The sequence below is a fragment of the Protopterus annectens genome, chromosome 9.part0 (genome assembly GCF_019279795.1).
Source record: "Protopterus annectens isolate FY-2018-M chromosome 9.part0, PAN1.0, whole genome shotgun sequence".
Lineage (NCBI taxonomy): Eukaryota > Metazoa > Chordata > Ceratodontiformes > Protopteridae > Protopterus > Protopterus annectens.
The window spans coordinates 516,490,960-516,511,621 of record NC_056743.1 but is presented as its reverse complement, the minus strand read 5'-3'; the positions used below and the strand labels follow the sequence as shown (position 1 = coordinate 516,511,621).

The 20,662-nt window shown below is 35.6% G+C and overlaps 1 long non-coding RNA gene across 1 annotated transcript in view; it reads right to left on the bottom strand.

Annotated features, from left to right (window-relative positions):
- The window catches only part of LOC122811315, a 1,944,054-nt gene that overhangs the window by 1,317,159 nt on the left and 606,233 nt on the right, over positions 1-20,662 (bottom strand). Inside the window, exon 3 of the long non-coding RNA XR_006366234.1 lies at positions 1,197-1,375. This is a non-coding gene — a long non-coding RNA (uncharacterized LOC122811315). The remainder of the gene's footprint in view (positions 1-1,196; positions 1,376-20,662) is intronic.

Below are 20,662 nucleotides of genomic sequence, written 5' to 3'. Positions count from 1 at the left end.
AACTTAGGAATCATCATAGTATCTTTGGTATCATCTGATTACACAGTATATCCAAATTAGTTTATGCAGTCTAAATGTCTTTAATATGTATACTATAATACCATATTATTGGACTGGAGGACGTATTACCTGTGGAATGAAACAGTAATGTTAAAACCACATGTATTATGCTCAACAAATGTTATTTTAGGGCCATAAGTAACTGTAAAGCTACTGCACCTTAGAGCACATTTATTTGCTTATAAAATAATTTCAGTATTTACAATGGAATTTTGCTCAGAAATGTAACCTATTTGACAAGATCAGCTAATAAAAATAAGTTCAGTAGCATTCTCTGAGTCAAAAAGCATGCTTGTATATGCTACACATTAAAAGTGGGTTTGCCTACTGATTTACAGTTTTTATATAGCACTCAGTGGTCATGGCTTTTCTGCTTTGATAATTATAAAAAATGTGATCCTGACCAGGAAAATCCAGGGTTTCAAACATCTATCCCTATACAGATAGGCTAAAAGCCTTGTCTCTCTACTCAGTCTCATACAGAATGCTTAGAGGTGACCTGTGTTTGGCATACAAGGCCATCTCAGACCCAGCCTTGATGCAGTTGCTGCATATCCGTACGTCAAACTTCATTCATGCAACCCATATGAAAGGCCTCAATCTGGTCTGTGACATTAACAGAACTTGTTGGCAGGATAGATTTGTATCCCTAAGACTCTCCCCTCTGTGGATTACCCTCCTTCTCCATGTCAAGCAGAGTATCTTTCTAGTCCTCTTTAAGAGGAACCTGGAGTGCAAGGGAAACAGAAAATACACCCCTGGCATCCCATTGGTGTCCCTGCTGGACAGGGGAAATAGGTGCTGACTTTGTGGGAACATGGGTGAAATTCTTAGCTAGGCTTATAAGGGCCTTTGGGCCAATAGCCTAGTATCATCCTATGAACCAATGTACACTTTATACAACAGCAAAAATTCATACTATGTTAAAGTTGTTTGCAATGCTAAAACAGTAATTAGAGATTTCTTAATGTGCAAGAGACTGTTTTACAATATATAAACTTGGTAAGAGCTGCTGTAATCTGATAATTCAACAAAAAAGCCATATGAAGATGTCACAATGAATAAATCAAATCATACAGTATTAGTTCAAGAAATACAATGCTTCAATTTACTACACAGATATTTCAGTAACTTACAGTTTTCAAATTGTAGTGTTCGCATATCTTTGTCTTTTCCCATTTATTGTATTAACATTCCATCCAATGTTATTCAGGAGGATTCAAAGGTATGGGAAGACTTCCTGTTTCTGCAGACTGCAGCAAATAATGCTATGGATCTCTCTACAGTTGATTACAGCTCACACATTCTCCAGGATCTTTAAAAAAAGTAAGAATGTTCATTTGAGTGGGAAGTCCGATGTAAAGCTGTTATTTAAGGTGACAAGCAGCTCATGACTACTTAAGTTAAGTTTTTAAAAAGACTTTTCTAACAGGCACAGTTTACCTGATTATAAGAACCTTAAATTAAGCACATCAAACATTTCTACACCATACTAAGTAACCACATAAAGTTTTTTTCCAGCTACTACATATGACCCCAATGAGGAATAATATCAAAAGCATAAATAAGAACCAAAAGAAAAAACATGCATGACATACACACATACCCCTACACACACACACACACACACACACACACACACACACACCTTCATGAAATAATATTATGCAGTATTCAAATACATTTCTCATCCATACATATCATAATCAGTCAGGGAACCACAGTATTTGGGACTTCTTTACATTAATTTAAGTTAAATCATGTACCCAACCACCCAAATATAATAATTACAAGTACAGTGAAGTTGTAATATGCCACCTATGACTCTATTAATGTAAAAAAGGAGAGGAAAAAATGGGAAAAGGGGGATTACCTTATTTTATGTCTTTCCTCAGAAGTTGAAAATATTATTTCCAAATAATGGCACAACATATAAGTAACATATGAAATAAAGAGAAATTAGTTACTTTTCTTTAGTAGCCAACCATTGTTAGTAGCTTGTTATTTTAAACTTGTTACAGACCAATCCATTTCTTCTGTTCTTTCTAACAATTTATTTATTTTTTTGTACAAAGTCTGGGCTTCACCAAAAGTGTTAAGAACTTTGTAAACTTCTGAAAGAAAAATCTTAATTTTAGCAGGAAATATTATTTGAGCTTTGATATTTGATTTCTTTAGAGATTTTATTAAAGGAATGTGATCTTTTCTCTTGGAAATCACGAAAGAAGTATAGTCATCATCAAACGGAATGCTTTTCCTATTTAATTTTACTGGTGGATTTGACATAGATCCCTATCAAATGCTTCTTCATTAAACAACTCAACTACACCAAGATCCATAATTGTTAAGTTCATTTTTTCTCTAAAATTTTCAAATGATTTCAAAAACATGCTTCTGTGCTTTTGGATACTACTAGTACATTTGCACATCTAATAGATTCTGCAGTATTTTTCAATTCATTTCACAACAGACATATCTAAGCTAAGTTTTACTGTTGGCAGCAAAATATCCACCTCATATGGCAAATAAGTTATAATCGTGAATTCAGAACAGGAAAGTGTGATGTTTTCAGTCATTTTATATCTTGCTGCAAAAAGCACAGCTCCAGCTATTATAAAGAAGCCTCCACATTTTCAGGATGCTGTTATCTCATTGATGTTATTAATAATAATAATAATAATAATAATAATAATAATAATATTATTATTATTATATAATGCAATGTATTATAGAAGACATGAATGTCCCAGCACTGTTGTACTGACTTTAAGAAAATATGAAAGTATAAATGCATTGTCGTTTTGAAGGAATGGTGAAATTGTGGTAAGAATATATTCTAGATGCTGACAAACTAGAAAATTTCCAAAAGATTGCATTTAAAATAAAATGTTGTCAGTCAGTTCTATTTATGTTAGCAGATGTAAAAATACAAGATTGCTATTATAGCTGGCCCAAAAAGACTTCCTGTAATTTAAACTTTTTTTCATAACATAAAACTACTTTTGTTACTAAAGTTTAAGGTGCAGTTGCTATTTTTTCTTTGAAACTAGCAATGCAATTAATGGACATTTGTGATCACTCTCTACATTTTTTTCCCAAAGACAAATAATCTTTCCCCTCTATGCACACAAATGTCACACACATTCTGTAAGGAGGCAAGACCCCTTGGCCCATTTGTTCTTCCTAGTGGCATGGAGAAGGAATTGGAAGCAATACAGTTTTGCCTTCTCAGGAATGCAGTATTTTATGCTTAAACCCTAACCCCACTGCACATGCTCAGTAGCATGCTCCAAAACTCAGACTGCAATGGGCTTTAGTGAGTGTGTGTCACTCACTACTGGAAGTAACATAACCCTTCAGATGGCTATGCTTCTCACATTGAAGTGTTCCTGTGGTGTCTTTTGTCTCCACTGGGGATTCTACCATAATAAGATTACCTCAAGTACATAGACTGAATTACACTCTCTTCCCTGAATGAAGCCAGTAGGTGCCTCATCAATCTTCATTCAAATCTTGCCAGGTCTGATGACACCCAGGCCGCTAATCAAACATGAGTAATCAGGGTTCACTCAGGGGTTTATCCCTCTATACCAACAGAGTTGGCATTTTAGGGAAATTCTGCAGAATACTGCCCTGCTGCATACTCTTGAAAATATCCCGGCAGTGTGTCAGGCCATTTTGTAGAAATAGCCTTTTATGTGGATGTCAAACAGTGAGAACAGGCAGTAATAGGGAATAGCCTCCCTTTAAATGATTAGTAAAAGAATCACAGTATACATGTTTGGTGGAATCTCCAGAAATAAAGGCAACACTGATTCACAAACATAATCTTTAAAATCCAATTTGATTTGCCTCACGTACAGTGCTAATAGTTAGCGTAAGAAGTTGGTCATGGCTGTCAGATTTCCCTAAGAGTTTTCAAGAGATTAAGATCAAAAAGGTTGATGAGCAAACAAAGTAACATGCTTATGAAGCATAAGACAATTAAACGGAGAAAGAGATAATATATACCACTGCAGATTAATGAGTTATACTATACAATTATTATATTCTTGTCTGTAGATTTTGCATACTCAGAAAGCATAGACTATAAGAAGTATATATATATATATATATATATATATATATACACACACACACACATATATTTTGTGTGTGTGTGTATATATATATATATATATATATATATATATATATATATATAGTTTCACTTCAGAATCTCAAAACTCCAAAACATCGAATTTCATATGATCGAGACCATGAGACTGATGTTTCAGAATATCGCAATTCTGCAAAAAAATAAAGTATATTTAAAAGTTTCTTCAGGGGGGTATACCCCCTGCAGCCCCCACACCCCTGCTACTTAAATATACCAACTCCACTATCACACTACAGTGAAAAGGGAAATCTCCTGTTCCATGCTGCATGCAGATCTCCATTCAGAATTTCAAAATTCTGAAACCTTGGTCATACGGTTTCAACCATATGAATTTCAAGATTTCAGGATTTTGAGATTCTGAAGGGAACCGATATATATATATATATATATATATATATATATATATATATATCTGTATATATGAAAGCATAATCTTCCATTGAAAATGTGCAATATTGATTCACAAATGATCAACACCTAATGCTTGACCAAGACCAACACTGATCCACAAAGGATCAAAATGCAGAAAAAAAATGTTTCTCTCCTGTGGAGGCAACCTATACCCCCTAACTTTAGGAGTAAATGCTGAGGTCACATTGGAGTGGAAAAGGGCATATTCCTGAAATCCATACTGTACTTTGATCTTTAAGTGAAAATGCTAATAACTTCTGATTACCTATACCATTTTTCCAGTCATTGACAAAAGATTGTGCACCCAATATAATCTATAAAATATATATTTACATATACACAAACACATATTTCTAGTTAAATTATTTAACAGAATGTAGGTGACTGTAAAATACAGATTTTTATCCAGAGCAATATGAAACAAGACATGCCCAAATCTGGCGCACAAACATTTTTCATCTCGCTGCTAATATTTAGTCACATATTTGTTATACACTTAAGACCAATAGATTTTCAGAGAGTAATAAGTTTAGCCTATTTACATAGGTATGTAAATAATTAAATCATCACACTAAGTCTGTGCTAGGATTCCTGATCTATGATAATTCATCTGTAAATGCTTGTAGATGTAGCAGAATATAAATAAGAAAGTATTGCATTTTCAGTCACTCTGCCATGAACTGATGCAATGATTTTAATATTAATACACTTGGTGATGCAAGGGCACTGTAAATAAAATATCTCTTCAACATATAATTTGTTCAGAAGCTGGAGCTTTAAATGTTATATATTATCTGTGTAGAATACAATACAGAAATGACTCAATTTGGTCTTGTAGCTAAGACTTCAGTAAGTGTAAATTATTTTGCTTTATGACTTAATTAACTCCAAATACTTTAAGACTGCTATCGTTACTGTAAATATTAACTGACACTATTTCTAGACTGACTATAACTTCTCCTAACTATGACTAGATGCAAATTCGATGTAGCACTTTATGACCTACTAATGTTTGATGTCAGTGTCACTGTATATATAAATTTCAGTTTTTAATTACTGATTCTACTCAGTTTGTAACAAGTAGAAATATTGTATTACATTGAAAGGATAGAAGATGTACATTGTGTGAAATTTGACTGTTTTTTCCTAGACTGCTGAGAATCGGATGTGTTTGCATCTGCTATCAAGTCTTGCTTACCAAAATTAGTTTACACAAGTTCAAGCATTTAAAGCCTACCAATTATTTTTGCAATGCAAAACTTCACAACTCTTGTTGGTGAAGAATGTCTTTCGGCTTTTTCCCGGTTAGGGGTCGCCACAGCGGAACTCCGGTCCGCTAATAGGGTTGCCACCTTTTCAAATGGCCAAAGTGGGACATTTTTGGTACAAACATCAGATTTTACTGGCCAACACATACCCACAGTCAGTACAAAGGATAGAACTTAACTTTTTTGCCTAAATAAAAGCTTATTCTTGTAGCATTTTAGTTGCTTATTCTGTTTCTTATAACTTTTAGGTATTTTAGATACAGAATAACTGTTTTATGCAACTATTGCATAAAATATAGGAAGTAATTCTGTCCTAAAATCTCAGGACATTTACCATTTTTTAAATTTTTTGTCAGGACACAACTGCCCAAAGAGGGACTGTCCCTCGCAAAGTGGGACAGGTGGTAACCCTATCCGCTAATGATTGGCAGTAGATTTTTACTTACTGGCTTGCCGGGCCTAACACACAGCCTTCAACGAAGGAACGCCCATTCACGCATGTTGCCACACAGAAGAAGCTATAACTGAGAATCGAACGGGCCACATCTAACTGTGAGTCGACAACGCTACCGCAGCACCACCACCCGGTACTCTTGTTGGTGAAGAATAAAGGGCAATTTTTTAATGAATTATTAATTCATTGGTTTTTATGTGGCCATGAAACTGCCAAATCAAAAATAATGACAGCAGATACGATTACTGTTAAAAAAATGATTTACGTAACTGTAAAGTTAATAAAGCAAGACATTATCTCAAAACGTGTATGAAATTTTACATATTATTTTGCTCCTAGGAAAATGTAAACTATGCAAAGTTTTATACCCTTTTCCAAGCTAGAATGAGTAAATAATTATAGATTTGGGATTTAATGTATAAACACCTAAAGATATGAAAATATCAATAAATGGTAGCTATAATATGGTTAATGTCTTCTTTAAAGAAAAAAAAAGACTTGTATGATGTTTAAGGAGTATAAGATTTTATGGTAAAGAATTTGTCCTGACAGGTTCTGAGTTACTAACAACTAAGGAAATAAAATTAAATCACAACTATAACACTGAAATGTGTACAAAGCATTTTATCAAAATTCCACTCCCAAATGTCAACAGTTCCAGTTCTCCCAATAACTTTAGACCAATCACCAAAATATGTCCAACTGAAAAAATCTTTAAAAAATATGGATTTTAAGCTAAATACAGCATTTTGCAGGCATAAAATTCCTGGTTGATAGCATACCCCCCAACATGGTTTGATGCCTTTTACCCAGTGTTATCCATTTAAACTTTAAATGACAATGTTAATCATAATGTATTATTAGACAAAGTGACTTTGTTATTGAATAAAAAGCTACCTCTTTAAAATAACATTCTCAGTCACTTTTGGTTCGAATAATTTTGGAACCGGCACTCTTATTAATGGTGTGCCACAGGGCACAGTGCAAGGTTGACCTCTTTTTTTCAATGTGCCAATCATCTTTCCACAGGACTAACTCTAACTTACTGCTTCATGCAGGTAATTCAGTATTGACTTATTCACATTAACTGGCATACGCATATTGCAAAATCCATTCATAATAAGTTTTCCTCAATTTGGAACTAGCTTTCTGACAAACTTGAAATGAATTCACAAAATCTGATCTACTAATTTTTATCTATTAAAAAGACTATTAAAAAACTCATATTCTACATCTTATGATGTACAGCTAAATGATGCACCTCTACCCACTGTTACTAAACATTAACATCTAAACATTCTATTTGACCAAACTATGACTTTACAAGCCCACATTGAACTAAATCTTAAAATATACTCCATCAATTAAAACTCACCTATAAGTATTCCATTCTTTTACACACAAAGCTAAAAGAGTTATTGTTATTGTTCTCATGTATGGAGTGGAATATGGCCTCCCAGTTGTTTACAAGCATCTCAGTTAATAATTCCTCTGTACAGCAGCATGCTGAAAATGAAATCATCCCCTTTATCTTTCTAGCACAATGGAACAAACATCACTGCACCAAAATGAATAAAGCAAAACTACCCCCATAAAACAGAGCTCATTTCCTACATACACACTTTTGCATGTCTAATGCTGCTACGTCAAGTACCAAACTAAAATTGCATGCATGATAATAATGTTATAATCCTCCATAACCCTGTAATTCAACTGTCTATTGGAGAAAACTCATTTTACTTATTTGCTCCAGCCATGTGAAATGTACTTCCAGATGAAATTAGACAAATTAGCAGTCTGCCTATTTTCTGAAAACAGCTAAAATCATTCATCAAAACGTCAATGTTTTGATAAAAGTTGCTGCAAGTGTGCAACTGCCATATTTTGTTTCTTTTCTACAGCAATATACAATTTTCTTACCAAAACTGAATGCTAATCTGCTATAAATAAAGGTTAACCTTTTCTCAAGACTATACAGTGAAATGCTTTCTTGTTGCAACTGCTAAGATTTTACTGCAGCTTCTAAAGAATAAAGTATAACTTGTATAGATCTTTGCTATTTTTCACTGTTGAGTGTCTCCATACTGTGAGTAGGATATTTATTTCAATCTGTATATATATATATATATATATATATATATATATATATATATATGTATATATATATATATATAATTATAAAATATAGATCATGCATATCTCATACCTTAAGTACTCACTCAGTTGTATTTGCCATAGAGTCCAAACAATGACTGAAAAAGGTTTTGGATTTCTTCACTGCTCTGGTTTAAGCTAAGCTTAAGTAAGTATAATGCTGGCAATGTTAAAGTCCAATACTTTAAAAATACCGTTTTCACATAAATAAAACTATTCCCGAATGAAGGTTATAGGTTTGTAGGTTGTTAGTAAGCTAGTGACCACTAGGGCCATTACAAGCATAGTCATGCACCCCAACCCATTGGACTATTTGGCTCCTGACTATCATGAGCATGTGTATGAGCTGTGGCATGTTATTAGGGAGGTAACTAATTTGTGTATGTGAGAGGGTGTTAGAATAATTCTTTTCTTATTGACAGCCTCTGTCCATTAGGGACATGGGGCCAGACTGGCAGTAAATTTACAATTCCCCATCCACTTATCAAGGTTTCATTTTAATAGGTTCAGGGATTAACTCTGTTTTACATGGTTGGGAAGCCTATTCCATAGTGTGAGAATCCTTTGAGACACATATCTGTCTCTCCAGCATGTTCAGTTCATCTCATAATTGAAGTTCAGATCCCTGAATCTAGTGTTTCTGGTGCTGTTTGTTTTGTGCATGTGCAACAGATCCATCATGGCTATATCTGAGGAAGCCCTGTAAGCCAGGGTAAGAGTCCTTCTCAGCAGTCTGTAGAAGAATAAATACAGAGACAGAGCCTTTAGGTGATTGGTGTAGGACAGTATATTCATGCCCTGAACTCTCCTGGTGAGAAACCTTTGTGTTCCAAATGTTGCATGTGTCTGGTTAGATACATACTGAAGGGGGCACTGTTTTCAGTGATAGGTCTGATAAGGACCAAATAGTCATACTATAATTTCCTTGGACCTGGATGCCATACCCTTACCTATAAGTTGGGTGACATAGCATGATTTTCTTACACTCTTAGCTACATGTTTGTCAAAGGCCAGATTGCTGTCTACATTTGTTCCTTGATCGCTTACACCTGGGTCTACTCTTAGGGGTGTTTTATCAATGGAGTAATTAACATGGGTTGTCAATATCACAAATGGCATTATAATGCATTTTTGGCATGGAGTTTTAGGCCATGGCTTTGGCGCCAGTCATTTGTCTGTATTAAACCTCTTGCAAAATGTTGATGTCTTGGAGGGAATCTATAATATTTCACAATTTACAAACATCTGTGAACAAGGTGAAACAGAGGCCTTGAACATTAGCCTTGACTGCCAAGAAATATATGACAAAAAGGTACGGGGTCCTGGAGTACTCTTCCAGTTTATTGGTTGAGGTGATCTCACAAATTCTGACTTCTTGGGTACTGTCTGTAAGACAGATGGCAATCCAGCTAGTTATGAAGGGATTTATTTATTTAATTAATTAATTAATTAATTTATTTACATTTGTTTACTGGGAAATTCCGACTGGACACAGGTCCTTTTAAAGCAGATGCCCTGGGAGAAAAGCTCCACATCATGTACATGATAGAGATACAAAGTTGCAGCAACAGTAAACAACATTACAGGTTGTTGGTTTTAATACAACAAGATATTGATTATCAACAGTATATACAGAAAATGTTGCAAGTTAAGATAGTTTCTTGTCATTTATAATATTAGTAACAAAGTTGTTAGACAAGATGTTAAAGTATGTAAAGACAACTAGCTATTTCTGACTCTGGTTAGTAGTGGCGGTAGTATAGTTGGGTTAAGAGTCTAGGTGGAGGGGGGCAAGGGTGGGTTTGTTACTCTGGATTAGAACAAGGACAAAGCCAGTGCAAATTTAAATGGAAATTGAGTGCAGTCTTGAAAATGCTGCTGGAAGGTAGAGTAGTTATAGAGGGTGGAAGACTGTTCCAAAGTTTAGATCTGGTACATGAAAATATGGCTTCTCCTGCTGAGTTTTTGGGTTTGATAACAGTGAGTTGATTTTTGTTGCTTAATCTTAGGGGCCTAGTGGGGTGATAGGGTTGGAGAAGGGTTTTAAGGGAAGAGATGTTAAGGGAGTGGTTAATACCTTTATGAGTGAGGGTGAGTTGATTAAAGTGAAGGAGTTGTGGGAGTTCTAGCCAGTTTAGTTCTTTAAGAGAGATACAGTGATGGCTGTGGTAGGAGTTCCCAGTGACAAGTTTAGACATTTTGTTGCAACAAGCATCCAGCTTGTGTAGGTCTGTCTAAGGTTGGTAAGTATCAGGGATGCATAGAGTAGGGTGGAGATTAGCTGGGAAATGGATATGGCTTATGCCCAGATCAGAGAGCTAGTCAACAATATCTGAGTGGGGTATTTTATTGAATGCCTTTGCTAGGTCAAGATACATAGCATGAACTGTTTTACCCTCATCTGTTGCCTTGGTGTCCATCTCAAAGAAGTCTAACAGGTTAAGTAGGCATGACCTTTCCTTAAAGCCAAATCAGGATGGGTCTAGGGTCTGTAGGTTGCCAAAGTCCTTGTTGATCATTTCCATGATAATTCATTCTATGGCTTTGCATATCAACCTTGTTAGACTGATGGTTCTATAGTTCCCTGGGTCACTTGATGGTCCACCCTTATGGAGAGGAATAACTGTTGTGGTCCTCCATTCACTTGGAATGTAGCCTGTTTCATGGCTGTAGTTGAAGTGAAACTCAAGTGGTCCTGAAAGGTTTATTACATTGCTAAGGAGGCAACTGGGGATGTTGTTAAGACTTATGGAGATAATGTTCTTGGCTTTAACGAGTGCAGCTGGCACCTGGTCCCTACTAATAGTCAGGGGTTAGTATTTTGTAGGGGAATTTACCTTGTAGAGCTAGCTGGAAGGAGTGGAAATTGTGGCACCTGGTCCCTACTAAAAGTCAGGGGTAGAATTTTGGAGGGGACATTACCCTGTGGGGTTGGGAAGGAGTGGGGGGAGGGGTGATACTCACTCTGATTGGTTAAGGTGATACTGTTCACACACTGCTGTGTGTTACCATTAAGGCTCCAGATACAGATGAAGAAGGCCTTATGATGGTCCTTTGCCTGTGAGGTTTTCCTGACTTTGCAACTGGCCTTGTTGGATATAATTAGACATCTTGTTTTCTTGTTTAGTTGTACAAGTGAGCACTTATCTTTAACGGAGTTGAGCTTCTTGACTTTAGCCATGAGTTTTCTTCTTTTATTATATACCGTGATTAGGTGAGAATTCCATCAGCGAGTTTGTTTTGCTGTTTGTTTTGGGTTTACTTCTGGGAGGCACATCAGCTTCTGTGTAGCCATTAACATTTATATAGGGAATATATGAATAATTCTGCTTAAGTATCTGTGGTTTCAAGGTTAGTGGTAGCCTTGAATTTTGACATTGTCACTCAACAGGATGTATTTTGCCTTAGAACAGTTCCTTACTGTTACTGGTTTTGATGGATTTTACAGGTTGATTTTTATTTCAAAGTATACAGCTTTGTGATCTGACCTCACTATTGTAGACATGACAGAGGGGGGTGCAACACTCTACCATGTTGGTGAGTAGCAGATGCAGTATGTTTGCTCCTCTGTTTGGAACATGAACAATCTGTTCCAAGTTGTTTAGGTTAATAAAGTCCAGGAAGCATACTGCCGATGAGTTTATGGCAGTGTCCCATATCTACTGAGGAGTAGTTAAAGTCACCCATGAAATAGTGTGCTTACTTGGATAGTGAGCACCTCTGATAAGTTTAAGCATGAGTTGTGAGACTCTAGAGGCAGAGACGGTGACCTGTAGCTAGACATGAAATGGAACGGGAACTTATCTAAAGTGACTTACACATGGATGAGCTCCATGGTACCATTCTGTTTAACCAACCTAGAGGTATGTTTGCTGACAGAAATCAAGACAACCCCACTTTTCGCCCCAGACTGTGATATTGCTTTTGGGAAAGTTGGCCCAATTAACTACTGTATTACATCTGGACCATTCCTTTTATTGTATAGTATGGGCATTAGATAGATTTTTATCCATGTTGATATACAGTAGACATGTTAATATTTGCTTCACGTCTGCCTGCTGTAGTCAGTTGTTTGATATATTAAAAATTCCTTAAATTGACTCATTTTCTATTTTCTTGTATAATTTCTACTTAATGCTTTTATTTGGAAGACTTTTTGTAACTCATATTACTGCTTTCATTTTATATTTATTTAGCTTCTGTTATCAAGCTATTCTGTGGAGCATCGTGATTTTTGAAAAGTTCTTAGGCTTAAGAAGTTGAATAAAGACTGAATGGTGCACAAATACAGGGTATTTTAATGATGCAATTAAATTTTGTCTTATTTATTTTTTTTACTTAAATTTGTTTACTGAGGTAGATCACTTATCAAACAATGGACATTTACAGGTCCATCTTGTGTTACATAAAATGTAACACAATGCGCAGTATACATATAACAATGGTTTACATTTATGAGTAAACAGAAAATCTGATAAATAATATATACAGAGATCTAACATAACAAATATTTGTACAGTTACATAATTAGTGTGATAAGCCGAATCATGGTTGATGATGAGTGAGTTAATCAGGTGGACAACGTATATGGGAAGTAAAGGTACATAGTTGGATATATTGGTTTATGTGACATGTCTTTTAGATGGACAGCTGCATTCAAACTGTTTTAGTACATACCATTTAAACTGTGGCCCAAGTAGGGAGTACTTTGTGAAGTCACTTAAAACAAGAGGGAGAGGGGGTATGTTAGTTAAGAAGTTTGTAGAAGTTATGTGGGGGGGTATGTGAGTTTTCACATTACTATTTGTCTCTGTCTATCAGAGGCATGAGGCCCAACCCCAGCGTAAGTTTTTGATTTCTCATTCATTGGTCAAGTTTATGTTCAAATAGGGTTAGGGATGGTCTCTGCTTCACATGGCTGGCAAGCCTGTTCCAAAGTATGGCATTCCTCTGGGATACATCTGTCTTGGCAACATGTCTAATTTCCATCACAAGCAAAATTTAAATTTTTGTTATCCTGTGGATCCAATGCTGTTTGTTTTGTGAATGTGTAAAAGGTCCATCATAGCTGGATTTGAGGATGCCAGCAGCTCAATACCACTTAATTTTATTAAATAAAAACACAAATTTAGCTCTTTCATCCTAGTATATGGACTTCATCAGAATAAATTACATTACCAATGTTTTTAAACACCTTTATTGAATTACCGTGTGTGACATAGGCAAATTTACATTTATATAAAAGTTATCGAACTGTATTAAGTTCACAATTACAAACATTATACTTCACATATATATTGCATTATATCATATAATCTAAGCAACATTATATAAATTATTCAATTCCTGCCCTTTTTTTAAATGAACATCTTTATTAAACCATCACTTACGCCATAGGCAATTGTACAGTTATACAAATGAAAACAAACCACACCGACACAGTCATAGTTTCAAGCATTTTGTATCACAAACCATACTGACACACTCCCAGTTACAAACATGATACATCAGTTATAATTTACTGAATCTTTTTCAGTCAAACATTACATAGCTCATAAATTACGTTACTAATGTTGATTCTTAGATAGTAATAGTAACCCCTCCCCCTACTTGGACCACTGTTAATAATTTGCAGAATTTAAACAAAAGTTGCCTCCAGATATAAACCATTAAAAATTAAATGATACCATGAATCATACAAGGAAATTATAAATTCAATTACCCTCCCAAAAATGTGTCCTGATTGCTAGATGAAAATGTATAAATTTTAGATGAATCATTTATATTTCATATAATGTCCCCTATTGTCCAAATTCAAAACACTGTATTAAAAACTAGGCACAGCACTAATATGAAACATCTACTCATTCCACATCCATGTCAATTTTGAGTATTTTGAAGAATAAGGAACCAAGAATAGGATTTGGCCTGGCCTGTACTGAAGACACTTAGTCTCTAAAAGAAGGAAGGCAGTGATAGTCATTCCATGGAGATTTAGCAACGGAAAAGCAAATTTTATTGGAGACACTCTGAAGGATGTTGGTGTTTTTGACAGAGGCCAAAACAAACAAGGGGAGAGCATACTCAAGTTGGGAAAGGACAATGCCTTCTCCTATAGCAGCCCTTGCTGAATATGAGAGGAAATTAGCTATTTTTATGGCCCAGAAAAGTAGATTGTTGATTCTGGTTATCAGCTTTTTTATGTGCTCATGAAACTAATTATTTAGCCAGATCCCCAAATTACAAAAGGAGATGCTACCATTAATGGGGATCGTTATTGCCGTCAAACATACTAAAGGAATAGACATCTGGATAATCTTTTTAAAGGTGCCAAACAAATACGGACTTTGTTTAATAGGAATTGCGCAGTAGTTTAGCCAGTGCTGTAAATGAAGAATGTTCTTTTGAAGATGAGTTTCAATGACTGTATATGATGTGAGGGATCAGACCTGTAGATGTTCATCTGAGAACAGAAGCAATGCTATAATGGAGCATGATGGGGCTCCAGAGGAAATGATAGAACTGTTGGAAAGACTATGCCCTAGTTTTGCATGCAATGATCAGCTGGATAGAAAGTCTCTCAACCATTCAGTTGCATCAAGGCTGACCCCAATACTTTGCAGATGGAGAAGTCAAACTGGATGGCTGGCCATGTCAATGGCACAGGTTAAGCCAATGAAGAGAGTTCCAGTAACATTTTCTTCATCCATATTACTTAAGATGTTATCAATAAGGGGCCATACAGTAGTCAGTGTATTCCTACCTTCCATGCCATTTGATTTAGAGTGGTATTTTTGTAGGTAAATTGGTTACATACAATTTTTTCAGAAATGCTGCCAAGGGTGAGTAGGATAGTTAACCATCTAGCTTCTTCCAGCCTAGCATTTAATGCACTCATTGAATCTCGTCTTCGGTTTTCTTCTTGATTCCATACTAAGCTTTAATGTGCACATTGAATTTAGAGTCTTCAAAATTCTCCCTCTTCTTTGTACTGCTCATATCCTTTCACCTGACAGCTGACGCTGTATTACCAAAAACATTCTCCTCACTAAAATTTCTCTGTGTGTGTGTGTGTGTGTGTATATATATATATCATTTTCTACGTCTCGCTGCTTTAGGAAACTCAAAAGCTGCAACCTCCTTCTGAAAATGTTTCAAAGCATCTGCTATTTTAATTTGTCCCACTGTGACTTACTCCATTCTACCAAAATGTTTCCAATTAATATTCTAGCCTCATAACTTGTATACAGAACAATTTATAATCTCCCTTTTCACAACATTTGTGTTTCACAATTTTTTCTGCGCTGCTTGAAATGACCACTAATCACGAAGCAACCTGGACAACAACCCAGCTTCTTTGAAAAGAATGTAATTCACTTAAAACTTAACTGTGTATGATTTCTGTAAACTACCTCCTGCATTAAGGAACAGCATTATCTAGAAAAAACTGTACCTCTCCCACCATTTCATCATTCAAGCAAACACTGAAATCATTCTATTTTCTCTCTTGTGCTGCTGTTTAAAAAATACCCAACATAATTTATTCTACTACTGATATATATATATATATATATATATATATATATATATATATATTAGCTGTACCCAGCCACGCGTTGCTGTGGCTCAGTCTGGTTAAATGGAAACGAAAGAAAAGAGAAAGCGCACATTTCTAATATGTTTAATTTCACAATGCTTGTGGGTATACAATATTTTTTGTTGTTCCATTGTCTGTGCAGATATAGAGATTGTCTGGTTTGCCGACTCTAGAACACGCAACATACAATTGTCCATGTGAGAAGCAATCCGTGTGTAGATCTAAACCGCACAATTCTAAAGATTGGCCCTGAGCTTTGTTGATGGTGATTGCAAACACCAATCGAATTGGGAATTGCAATCTGTTAAATTGAAATGGCATATCCGTTGGAATCATAGGAATGAGGACATCTTCACCTTTGAAAGGTCCTGTCAAGATTGTTGCTTCTATGATGTTGCTCATTAATTTTTTTACTGCAAGCCGCGTGCCGTTGCAAAGCTTTGGCTGGTTGATATTTCACAACATGATAATTGGCACGCCGATTTTCAATTGCAGTACGTGCAGTGGCATCCCTGGCAGATCAAGTGAATTCAAAAATTGTGTTGGAAAATTAACCGCTTCATCTGCTTCCACAACAGTGTTGATGGACTTGTATGTGACTGCCTCACTTTGAATGTTAGACAATAATATTAAGTTCGTAGACGTCTTTGTTCTTGGCTGCAAGAATAGCTCATTCAATCAGCCAATCGTGATTCTTATAATTGGTTTGAATACTGGGAAATACTTTTTCAACCAATTCTTCTTCTGACATCACTAAATTGCAGAAGTTATGAGGCAATGAAATTCGTCCTGAGGTCAGATCAATAGGCACCTTTCCGTTCCCAATTTCCAGCAATTGATGTGAGAATATCTCAGCTGATTGATCGTTTTGCAGCTGGACACGCATATTTGTAGTTAATTTTAACATCTTTATGTGTTGCCACAAAGCAGAGTATTTCAGGCAAGCATTTATTTCATCTGCTGGTGTCGATCGAGGAGAACGAAGCAGATCTGAAGCTGAAGAACGTGATCGCCGTGCTCGCAACCGTGCATCCTCAAGTCTGGCTGCATGTTGCTCTGCTGCTTCCTCGGCACGTATTTGAGCCATTCTTTGTCTGTTTCACTCGTTTGCTGATGCCCGTTCTTCCTCAGTTTGATTTGCAATTACTCGTCACACTGCTTCCGCTCTGCGAGTACGATGACCTAAGTTTGATCTTCTGCGAGGCATTATTTGGATGAACTAAAGCAGATCGATTGCACTGAAAAAGAAGTAAGAAAGTTATAACAAAAACATATAAAATTGCATATTTGTATACAAATATATAGAATCCATAGTAGGTATATAAAAACACGTGTGTATTCGAATGCAATGTGTGACATCTATATAATAGTAGGTATATAAAAACACGCATGTATTCGAATGCAACATTGTGTGAAAATTTCAAAGCAATCGGTGAAGAACTTTTGGAGAGTTAAGATTTTGAGCAAACAAACATTTACATTTTTATTTATATAGATATATATGAGTGTGTGTGTGTGTGTGTGTGTGTGTGTGTATATACACTTTTCACAGGATAGTTTCTTTTTTTGCCTCACTGATACATTTTTCTGTTTGGTGTATATTTATAAATATTGCCCACTTAAATTTTCCACTTTATTCATATCTACTGTTAAGAATAATGTTCTTGTTTTCCTCATATATTTTAGGACTGTATATTTATGTTTGTAAAGCCTCATTACCCAGGTCATAAGAGAAAAAAGGTAACCTGACTAGTCTATGTGGTCATCAAATAAGTGAAATAAAACACATAATAGTCTTAACCACATATCCTTCAGAATTTAATAAATGTGACCTTCTTGCACCCAAGTGAATATCTGAGTGCAGTATTTGACAAGGGTTTGTCTTTGATTCCTTACTGCTTTATGTCTCTATCAATTCAAGAGCCTTTGACCACCGTGATCTTGCTGTGCGCTGATAATCTTGAGTTGCATGATTATATTTACTCGCATACACAGACATTATGCTCCTTATGTCAGATCTCATCACTGTGCATGGGTGTTCTTGGAAAACACGTCAAAATTATCCTCATTAAAAAAATTCTACTGTTTGGCAACTGGTTTTGACAATATGTGTCACAAATACCTTGATGTGTAATCTCTCTCTCTTCCTAAGCTGTTGAAAGTGTTCATTTGTTCAATTTACGTGGATTGTATCTTGACCTTGTTTCAGTCTTTTACAGCACAATAACAAAGAAACTATATGTCAAAGTTTATAATCAGCACAATAGTGTCTGTAACCTCCTAAGTAAAGAAGCAGAAATGGATATTGCTAAAGGAGTTATGATACTATCTCCATGGTAAGCATGAATTCTACATCTAACATTAATAGGCAAAAAACTCCATTTGACCAGATCTATAGGTTCAACACACTTCAGTTGGAAGTGGTTAAGACTGCACCTCAGTGACCTCTACAAATCTTCCTCTTGCTGACTACTCCATAACACTTACTTACTTTCCTGCCCTTACATTTCTGAATAGTAGCAACTGCTTTACTTAAGCCAACATGCAGCCTCTTAGGATTAGATACAAAACTTTTAGTTCTTTATCCATGTCCTTCCTTACCATAAACACTCTTCTACCAATATTATACCTTGGAACCAATGACTTTTATCTTGGGACCAGCGATGTGAAACTATGCACTTTACAAAACAAGGACTACCAAACTCATTAACATATTTACATCCTTGCCGAAGAGAAGAATTCAAACTCATCTCTATAATATGTGCATGTGAATGAACAAGTGCAACGTCTTCTCTTATCATGCAGATTCTAAATATCTTGCCAGTTCTGCTTATATAACTTCTATCCAAAATTTAGTTTTATTATTTCACATCTCATACTACAGTCTTATTTTTTAAATTAAAGCAAGTGGGCTGCACATTAACTGAAACGGAAGTTTGGGTACTGCTAGATGCAAATGTGAAATGCATTGTGACTGCTCAGCTAAACTCCATGAACCGGCATCATTATCCATTCTGCTTAATGTGTGGGTTTCTTGTTCTTTGGTCCACTGTAATTTTCCGTTGTGCTTTTTTATTCAAACATGAAAATATTCTCCAGGAAAAGTCTATCTACTGCCTCACCAGATTATTAGATAAATAATAAATTCAATTATATAATCAAATAAATAGATAAATAAACAAATTGCACAGCATTAGTGTGGCATTTGACATCACATTGGTGGAACTGCACAGCATTTCTCAAATGTTATCCAGACCTGCTGTAAGACATTTTCATACATAATGATTTGAAAGGAATGCTTTAATCACTTTATAAAATGTTCCACAAATGAAAAGAAGAGAGCAGCAACGACCACCACTGAGTATCACCGTTTATTATATAATAATAAAATAATAAAAATTCAGCATGAACTTTTCAAGAAAATGATGAGCGTTTTCGGGTTGTGCCCTTCATCAGATAAAATACCCCTCCCCATCCATTCAATATATTTAAACTACAGACCAATCACAACTCAATATTGTACCCACTATTTTTTGAGGGCAGGCTTCATTGGAATGATATCATTTAATTCTGAATAAACATAAGCCATCAGCTCTATTATCCCCTTTGTTTCCTCATACTCAGTATCATTAATAACGTCACCTTTTTTGACACCCTTATAAATGTTCCATATTGCCATAAACTTGGAATGATGTCCCACATTCTGAGATACATGCCTGTACAGGGCATTATGCGCGTTCTTAACCCTAATGGTCGATAAATGATTAAAAATCCTTGTCTTAAAAATACAGTTTGTTCTCCCCACATAATAGCATATGCATGCCTGATAGATTGCCATATAAATTATATTACTAGTTCTACAGTTTGCCTTGGCACCAAAATGATAACATTTGCCTGTGACTGGGTGTATAAGTTCTGCCTCCTTGTTGATACACCCACAGGCTTTGCAGTTCCCACAGGGTTTAGTTCCTCTCTTGTTTATTAACTGATGTCTCTCTACCTTACCTTCGTGACTCAAAATATCCTTGAAAAAAAGTTTATTGGAAGATTTATGTGTGATGGATAGAAATAAGTTGGAGCTAATCAGTAAGCTCTTGGGCATAGTGCAGGACTACAATATATTCACATGTGTGGGAGGTTGGTATCGGCAGACACAGGGGGTAGCCATGGGCACCCCCTGTGCTAACACATATGCGAATTTGGTTCTCTCATTTTGGAAGAGACAGCATGTAATAGGCTCTAATAATAAATGGAGGGATAAACTTCGTTTATATAAGCATTTTGTGGACGACATTTTCCTCCTATGGGAAGGAAATTAAGGAGAATTGAAAGAATTTATTCAATATCTTGAGTCCATGACTGAGTTTTTGAGGTTTTTGTCAAATTTTTCTGAAAATATGATAGATTTTTTTGGATGTTAGGATATTGCAGGATGAAATGGGTTTATAGACCACTTTATATAAGAAAGAATGCTGGAAAAATAGCATCCTAAGTTTTGATAGTATGCATCCCTGGTTCACCTTCAACAAGTTATAGGACAGGTAGGGAGGATATCCAGA